Source organism: Ylistrum balloti, unplaced genomic scaffold (assembly GCF_031769215.1).
Source record: "Ylistrum balloti isolate Yb309-2 unplaced genomic scaffold, AGI_CSIRO_Ybal_v1 Utg371716, whole genome shotgun sequence".
Taxonomy (NCBI): domain Eukaryota; kingdom Metazoa; phylum Mollusca; class Bivalvia; order Pectinida; family Pectinidae; genus Ylistrum; species Ylistrum balloti.
In genome coordinates this window covers 51,426-61,921 of record NW_026782864.1, presented here as the reverse complement: position 1 = coordinate 61,921, position 10,496 = coordinate 51,426, and positions in this window count along the sequence as shown.

Here is a 10,496-nt window from a genome sequence, read left to right as displayed (position 1 = left end):
CCCATCTTTACAGACTGTCAAGTGTTCTGTTCCAGTGAGGTTCAATATACAGTACAATAAAGACATTTTATTGCCCATTTTCCGTATTAGATTTCGGAGTGTATGATATAGACATTCAACGTCTTTACATGTCGACCCCAATCTATTAACTTAAAACGGGCCACCATAAAGTTTTGTGGTCAAATAAACAATATTGATCTGGGTTGGTTAACAGTATGAAATCACCCGACCGTTACAACAAGAAAACAATGGATGACTTTACCGGTCAAGAAGTGTTACACCACGTGTTGTAACACAATAGCAAAGCGTGAATGTTAGAAACTGGGTCACCTGACTGACGTCTGGTTATGTCAGAGATCAAATCTACAAGAGTTGTCGTTCCTGTAATCGACCACACCTCTGTCGTTCGTTAGCTGTTTGTCTATATGTAGTGAATTCCCAAATATAGTAATGTACGGCAAAAATTCTACAGAAAACTGACGGTTATGATTATTGTATGCGCTCCAATTAGTAATTACATGTACGTTCACCATATAAAGAAACAAAATTGTTTACAGTTTATTGTGCACAATACTAAAGTAGTAGTTTTCAAACTAACTATCGCTGTCATATTTAAGGTTAATCAAACAATTTTCTAGCTATTCACTGCATTCTAATATAATACACGTATCAAAGTGTTAACGCAAAACATCAATCCGATAGCGAGAGTGAACTAATAAGTAAAACTATTGTGAAAGACAACAGGCAACTTGTTAATGAGGCCGTGGTTGTTACTTTAACCGTTTCCATGATTTTAACGAATCTGCATCCGTCCAAACCATGAGCTTTGTAGGTCAGCAATCAACATCTATCACGGGAATCGTGGTACTGGAATGTTGACATCTATCACGGGAATCGTGGTACTGGGATGTTTACATATATCACGGGAATCGTGGTACTGGGATGTTGACATATATCACGGGAATCATGGTACTGGGATGTTGACATCTATCACGGGAATCGTGGTACTGGAATGTTGACATATATCACGGGAATCGTGGTACTGGAAATTTACATCTATCACGGGAATCGTGGTACTGGAATGTTGAAATATATCACGGGAATCGTGGTACTGGGATGTTTACATCTATCACGGGAATCGTGGTACTGGGATGTTGACATATATCACGGGAATCGTGGTACTGGGATGTTACATCTATCATGGGAATCGTGGTACTGGGATGTTGACATCTATCACGGGAATCGTGGTACTGGGATGTTGACATCTATCACGGGAATCGTGGTACTAGAATGTTGACATCTATTACGGGAATCGTGGTACTGGGATGTTACATCTATCACGGGAATCGTGGTACTGGAATGTTACATCTATCACGGGAATCGTGGTACTGGGATGTTGACATCTATCACGGGAATCGTGGTACTGGAATGTTGACGTCTATCACGGGAATCGTGGTACTGGAATGTTGACATTTATCACGGGAATCGTGGTACTGGAATGTTGACATCTATCATGGGAATCGTGGTACTGGGATGTTGACATCTATCACGGGAATCGTGGTACTGGGATGTTGACGTCTATCACGGGAATCGTGGTACTGGGATGTTTATATCTATCACGGGAATCGTGGTACTGGGATGTTGACATCTATCACGGGAATCGTGGCACTGGGATGTTGACATCTATCACGGGAATCGTGGTACTGGGATGTTGACATATATCACGGGAATCGTGGTACTGGGATGTTACATCTATCATGGGAATCGTGGTACTGGGATGTTGACATCTATCACGGGAATCGTGGTACTGGGATGTTGACATCTATCACGGGAATCGTGGTACTAGAATGTTGACATCTATCACGGGAATCGTGGTACTGGGATGTTACATCTATCACGGGAATCGTGGTACTGGGATATTGACATATAACACGGGAATCGTGGTACTGGAATGTTACATCTATCACGGGAATCGTGGTAATGGGATGTTGACATCTATCACGGGAATCGTGGTACTGGAATGTTGACGTCTATCACGGGAATCGTGGTACTGGAATGTTGACATTTATCACGGGAATCGAGGTACTGGGATGTTGACATCTATCACGGGAATCGTGGTACTGGGATGTTGACATCTATCACGGGAATCGTGGTACTGGGATGTTGACGTCTATCACAGGAATCGTGGTACTGGGATGTTGACGTCTATAACAGGAATCGTGGTACTGGGATGTTACATCTATCATGGGAATCGTGGTAGTGGGATGTTGACGTCTATCACGGGAATTGTGGTACTGGAATGATGACATATATCACGGGAATCGTGGTACTGGAAATTTACATCTATCACAGGAATCGTGGTACTGGAATGTTGACATCTATCGCGGGAATCGTGGTACTGGGATGTTGACATCTATCACAGGAATCGTGGTACTGGGATGTTACATCTATCACGGGAATCGTGGTACTGGGATATTGACATCTATGACGGGAATCGTGGTACTGGGATGTTTACATATATCACGGGAATCGTGGTACTGGGATGTTGACATCTATCACGGGAATCATGGTATTGGGATGTTGACATTTATCACGGGAATCGTGGTACTGGGATGTTGACATCTAACACGGGAATCGTGGTACTGGAATGTTGACATCTATCACGGAAATCGTGGTACTGGGATGCTGACATATATCACGGGAAACGTGGTACTGGGATGTTACATCTATCACGGGAATCGTGGTACTGGAATGTTGACGTCTATCACGGGAATCGTGGTACTGGAATGTTGACATTTATCACGGGAATCGAGGTACTGGAATGTTGACATCTATCATGGGAATCGTGGTACTGGGATGTTGACATCTATCACGGGAATCGTGGTACTGGGATGTTGACGTCTATCACAGGAATCGTGGTACTGGGATGTTGACGTCTATCACAGGAATCGAGGTACTGGAATATTGACATCTATCACGGGAATCGTGGTACTGGGATGTTGACGTCTATCACAGGAATCGTGGTACTGGAATGATGACATATATCACGGGAATCGTGGTACTGGAAATTTACATCTATCACAGGAATCGTGGTACTGGAATGTTGACATCTATCGCGGGAATCGTGGTACTGGGATGTTGACATCTATCACAGGAATCGTGGTACTGGGATATTGACATCTATCACGGGAATCGTGGTACTGGGATATTGACATCTATGACGGGAATCGTGGTACTGGGATGTTTACATATATCACGGGAATCGTGGTACTGGGATGTTGACATCTATCACGGGAATCATGGTATTGGGATGTTGACATTTATCACGGGAATCGTGGTACTGGGATGTTGACATCTAACACGGGAATCGTGGTACTGGAATGTTGACATCTATCACGGAAATCGTGGTACTGGGATGCTGACATATATCACGGGAAACGTGGTACTGGGATGTTACATCTATCACGGGAATCGTGGTACTGGGATGTTGACATATATCACGGGAAACGTGGTACTGGGATGTTACATCTATCACGGGAATCGTGGTACTGGGATGTTAAATCTATCATGGGAATCGTGGTACTGGGATGTTACATCTATCACGGGAATCGTGGTACTGGGATGTTTACATCTATCACGGGAATCGTGGTACTTGGATGTTGACATCTATCACGGTAATCGTGGTACTGTGATGTTGACATATATCACGGGAGTCGTGGTACTGGGATGTTGACATCTATCACGGGAATCGTGGTACTGGGATGTTGACATCTATCACGGGAATCGTGGTACTGGGATGTTGACATATATCACGGGAAACGTGGTACTGGGATGTTACATTTATCACGGGAATCGTGGTACTGGGATGTTAAATCTATCACGGGAATCGTGGTACTGGGATGTTACATCTATCACGGGAATCGTGGTACTGGGATGTTACATCTATCACGGGAATCGAGGTACTGAAATGTCGACATTTATCACGGGAATCGAGGTACTGGGATGTTGACATCTATCACGGGAATCGAGGTACTGGAATGTTGATATTTATCACGGGAATCGAGGTACTGGAATGTTGACATTTATCACGGGAATCGTGGTAATGGGATGTAAACATCAATCACGGGAATCGTGGTACTGGGATGTTACATCTATCACGGGAATCGTGGTACTGGGATGTTGACATCTATCACGGGAATCGAGGTACTGGGATGTTGACGTCTATCACAGGAATCGTGGTACTGGGATGTTGACGTCTATAACAGGAATCGTGGTACTGGGATGTTACATCTATCATGGGAATCGTGGTACTGGAATGTTGACGTCTATCACGGGAATTGTGGTACTGGAATGTTGACATATATCACGGGAATCGAGGTACTGGAATATTGACATCTATCACGGGAATCGTGGTACTGGAATGTTGACATCTATATCGGGAATCGTGGACTTAACAACGCCGCAATAGAAAATCCATATTATTTTATCAGTCGTCTTTAATAATTTAGAAATAAATTATTCCTGGCCGTCACGTTCGGCTAATATGTATATGGGTTTTGATAGCGTCTATGGGGTATGGGCGTGGTCAACTAGTGTTTTTAAATATGAAAACAAGTTATATTCGATATAAAGTTTGATAAGATGGACGGATCCCGGAACACCTTTACCATACTTAATTCTTAACTCTCAGCATTTCAGTCTGATCAGGGGCGCAGTGTGTTGTAAAGTCTGAACAAATTTCAGCAATGGAATTTTATTTAATCCCCACAATTTTAACTACGGCATATGCATTATGTATACATCAATTCACTGTGTATCGCGCACGACTTAATATGCTTAGGTGCATCCATTGCAACTCGTGGTACGTGTTTTAGTTGCATAATACTTTTACAATTAGATAAGGTCTTATAACACGGTAAAACCTTACTTAGAGTGTAGGTATACAATCATGACACGAGGACCGCCCACCATTTACCAAACCTCCAGATATCTTGACAGGGGTGTACACGCTCTATACAGTAATTCAAATACAAATTTGACTCAGTATTTACATTGAATGTTCGGCAAACATCACAGTGAATGTGTCTTTGCATTGGGTTATGAATGACTGTCTACATTCTAACAAAACTATTTAGACAATATTTCTGCCGTAATTTTGTAAGATTCATAAAACGAAAGAAAACGGATCAATCAATTAGTTCTAACTACATGGCGGTCCGTCGTAAGGGGAGACAACCGCATTCTCGACCTATGTTAAACTATACTATCAATCTCAACACTCAGAAACATTAGTTTTGCCAGCTTTATTTTTTCCCTCCGGATAGAGTACTGGTAAAGTAAAGCGAAGGGACGTAACTCTGAGAGATCAGACCTATTTTAGACAATGCCAATTACTTACCTTATTTTAGGACATACTAGTGAATACTAATAACAGGGAATGACTTTTAGAATTAATTTATCCATATCCTCTCTTTCCCATTGCCCTGTATTTTTATTTGATCCAAGATGGTGGAGACCAAAGCTGCTAATATCTACCTCACCCTGTCAGCACGAGTGTTAAACAACCTTTCCAGTGTCTTCTGTACCGATGGACACGAACTGGCCACCAATGTTCTCCCTCTAACATTTCATCGATGTGTTTGATTTTCCTGTACAGATCTATATATCAGGAGTTTACTGACCTGGAACCCATCATTCAACAAATAGCAAAGAAAAAGAGCAAGGATAGGTAAAAACACTGTGTGAAGCATCACGTGCACTGTGACGTGTGTTTAGGCTATATATAGGTCGGTCACTTTGACGTAGATTTAAAGCCACATTTTCGTATTGTTTGCAGGAGCTGGCAATGACTGCTATTTGTGGAGCGTTTCGCATTTGTTTGGCTAATTAACTCATTGTGTGAATTGTTGCCGATGCTTGGTTCTTTGACTAGTCAGTAAAATACAAGTTATTGATAATTTACTATTTGACCGTTCAGAATTGCTTGGATTGTTGTCAATGCTTTTTTAACGGACCAATCATGGTGTTTTTTTTACCAATGCTGTACCATAAGTACGACATTTGGTTTTAATTGGCTTATAATGCTGATATACAGGTTTGCAATTCACGGTGGTCTATTTGTGGTCAATCTTGTTTTAATTCCTGACAAAATTTACTTTCTTATTGTGTTTCACTGTGATGTAGATTGTTGCCTGTGGTTTGTTGATGTTGAAATGGATTATTGTTTAGATAAACAATCTATAGAGTTTGGAACGTGGTCGGTCATAAATAGAACAACAGCCATAGCTTGTCAATTTCACGTCCATTGGAAGTAATATCATGTCGTTTAGTTGTGTACAGGGATAATATTTTAAAACATTTAAGCAACGGACTACCGGGTATTAAAATTTACTCGCATAGAGAAATTTAGAAAAATAGAACTATTGTCTTAAAAACATTAATTTCAAAATAGTTTAACTGTCAATTTCGCTATTTCCATCAAGGACGGTGATAACCCGCCATTCTGCGTCAGTATCATGATGGCTTCAGTGATCAGGCTGTGACATTCATAGCTCTTTAGAATGCCACTTCAGTTTGGTTTTTTGGTGTGTCTGTTTGGCATTATTAATAGATAGGTTCGAATTGACAAGAGTAAAACAACTCACAGAGCGCAAGTCGATCAATAGATATACGTTTGTCGTTTGGTTAGTAACGTATGTTATGTGGCGCGTTCGATAGCACAGTGTCCATGTGGCGCGTTCGATTGGACCGTGTCCATATATAGATAATTTAGTTATGTCACGGAAATCACACAGTATGTAAACATGAGATTTTTAAATTATCAAAATCGATCACACTGAACATCTCAAGTAGTGTTCTTATTATAATTGGTCTTATTCAAGGCAATGGATGGATTGATTCTTATCAAAGCTTTCAAACATTTGAAAATCTTGAAAATAAAAATTACATGGTCGTAACAAATGTAATTGCAGGCATTATATAAGAGACAATATAGCTAAATATGGCTGCCAATCACATGAAATCATCAAATGGTTTAATCACATCAACATCGCGTCGTCAGTACCACGCTTCACATAAGATAATTGTGTGGTGTTAGCCTAGTTAGAGCTAGCTATAAGGAACCTCTTACTTCTACATATGATTCCCGACAATACCTCTTGTCAAACTAATCCAACTAGAATCACGTTCTCACTCATTAATCGACTTTCATTGTTTACTGTACAATATTACATATTGTTACGTATTGAAAACATTTATTTATTTTGAAATGATTTGTACGTGTGTTGGTATAATTATCTAACATCAGAACACATTAGCTTATTAATTCATTGGGATATAATTCAAAGTGTTGTCCGTTTAAGATAGAATGCTTTATTGCATGAATTGTATTTATGACACCCCCCCACCCCCCACCCCCTCTCTCTCTCTTTCTCTCTCTCCCTCTCTCTCTCTCTTTCTCTCTCCGTGTAGTTATGTACTTGCCATGTCTGTTGTCTTGTGACATTGCCAAACTTCATGTGGTTTAACATAAGTTGTAAAACTTATGCCCAGTCCCATTGTATTTGTTACAATAAAATATGTTTCAATTATTTCAATGGACAAACTGGTCCCGCGATGGACTTGCTCAGAACACCTTATCTACGTCGTATTTATCTGTTCTGAGTACACGGGATACATTTCTCGTGCTACACTATAAGGTAACACATATCACTCTACCTAGCCGTATGAAGTATCTTCAGTAGGTTAATTCATTGATTTGTCTGAGTTCTTTGTTTGGTTGTGTGTCAAAGTTGCCCCTAACCGTAAACTTTGGTCACAGCACAATCCCTCATTATACATATAATAATTGTCAGGGCATTTGATGAATACAACGCTTGGTTCAAATTCCTCTCGGTCACGTGCTTTTACAAATGAAATCAAGAGATAATAAAATAATTTACAAGAAAATCTTAGATCTGGCTTCCCTTGTTCAAAGAAAACAATCCGAATCAAGCGTATTTCGTCACATTCTGATGGCAGTTTAATGGTGTGACTTTGTCAGTCTGTCAGACCCGTGATATTGTCAGTCTGTCGGACCCGTGACATTGCCAGTCTGTTAGACCCGTGACATTGCCAGTCTGTTAGACCCGTGACATTGCCAGTCTGTCGGACCCGTGACATTGCCAGTCTGTTAGACCCGTGACATTGCCAGTCTGTTAGACCCGTGACATTGCCAGTCTGTCGGACCCGTGACATTGCCAGTCTGTCAGTCTGTCAGACCCGTGACATTGTCAGTCTGTTAGACCCGTGACATTGTCAGTCTGTCAGACCCGTGACATTGCCAGTCTGTCGGACCCGTGACATTGCCAGTCTGTTAGACCCGAGACATGGCCAATCCGTCAGACCCGTGACATTGTCAGTCTGTCGGACCCGTGACATTGCCAGTCTGTTAGACCCGTGACATTGCCAGTCTGTCGGACCCGTGACATTGCCAGTCAGTCAGACCCGTGACATTGCCAGTATGTCAGACCCGTGACATTATCAGTCTGTTAGACCCGTGACATTGTCAGTCTGTTAGACCCGTGACATTGCCAGTCTGTTAGACCCGTGACATTGCCAGTCTGTTAGACCCGTGACATTGCCAGTCTGTTAGACCCGTGACATTGCCAGTCTGTCGGACCCCTGACATTGCCAGTCTGCTAGACCCGAGACATGGCCAATCCGTCAGACCCGTGACATTGTCAGTCTGTCGGACCCGTGACATTGCCAGTCTGTCAGACCCGTGACATGGCCAATCCGTCAGACCCGTGACATTGTCAGTCTGTCGGACCCGTGACATTGCCAGTCTGTCAGACCCGTGACATGGCCAATCCGTCAGACCCGTGACATTGTCAGTCTGTCGGACCCGTGACTGTCGGACCCGTGACATTGCCAGTCTGTCAGACCCGTGACATTGCCAGTCTGTCAGACCCGTGACATTGCCAGTCTGTTAGACCCGTGACATTGTCAGTCTGTCGGACCCGTGACATTGCCAGTCTGTCAGACCCGTGACATGGCCAATCCGTCAGACCCGTGACATTGTCAGTCTGTCGGACCCGTGACATTGCCAGTCTGTCAGACCCGTGACATTGCCAGTCTGTTAGACCCGTGACATTACCAGTCTGTTAGACCCGTGACATTGTCAGTCTGTCAGACCCACCAAACACAGAACGTTGTATTAATGTTTGCGATGACCTAAACTGCTTCTAAAACCTTTAAGTCCCGTCATTATAGCTGTCTGTATCCCGTGTTGTGTTTAATGTTATTACTGCTGTACTGCTTTTATTTGTATTCCCTATCCTGCCTTGTCGTCTCTTTTAGAGGTCCGGCTAACTCTTGAGATTGGATGAAGTTAGGATTGGACCATAAGAATAATGAAAGACAATATTACTTTTTGTTTTGTAAATGGAAGTAAGTTATATATTAGTAACACCTAATAACGGTAAAAAGGTTTTCGGAAAGTAGCGACACAAACGTTTTTCGGAAAGTAGCGACACAAAGGTTTTCGGAAAGTAGCGACACAAAGGTTTCGGAAAGTAGCGACACAAAGGTTTTCGGGAAGTAGCAACACAAAGGTTTTTTCGGAAAGTATCGACACAAAGGTTTTTCGAAAAGTAGCAACATGAAGGTTTTCGGAAAGTATCGACACAAAGGTTTTCGGAAAGTAGCGACACAAAGGTTTTCGGAAAGTAGTATCGACACTAAGGTTTTTCGGAAAGTAGCGACACAAAGGTTTTCGGAAAGTAGCGACACAAAGGTTTTCGGAAAGATCCGACACAAAGGTGTTCGGAAAGTAGCGACACAAAGGTTTCGGAAAGTAGCGACATAAAGATTTTTCGGAAAGTAGCGACACAAAGATTTTCGGAAAGTAGTGACACAAAGGTTTTCGGAAAGTAGCGACACAAAGGTTTTTCGGAAAGTACCGACACTAAGGTTTTTCGGAAAGTAGCGACACAAAGGTTTTCGGATGGTAGCGACACAAAGGTTTTCGGAAGGTAGCGACACAATGGTTTTCGGAAAGTAGCAACAGCCGTGGAAACCATACTTTCGGTTATTCTTGTCGCACGGATGGAAGAAGCATTACTTCGTCATAAAAGGGAGGATAATATACTACCTAGAAAATTGATGACGTCAGGCGGACGACCTCATCTGCGGTTACGATCTGTAGGGAAGGAAGAGCTTTCCTCGTTTTCTAATTATGAAACCGATTTTTTACCAGTTTGTAATTATAGTGTACCATCCTTTCTTTGTACGTGTTTCTCCGTTGAACATTTTAAACGCAACAGACAAAAGCGACGAAGAGTTCTAAAGGTTCGGCACATCACACGTGTATCAGTCACACTAGCAGTCCAGGAGCGTGGTTTTGGTGCCAAGGTGTGAGGCAGGCCCCACTGGTTCTTGTATATCAGTACAACGGACAACTCTATGGTTTAGTGGTATTTTGTAAAAAGTACAGAGGAGGCCCTTTTGTCGTCGTC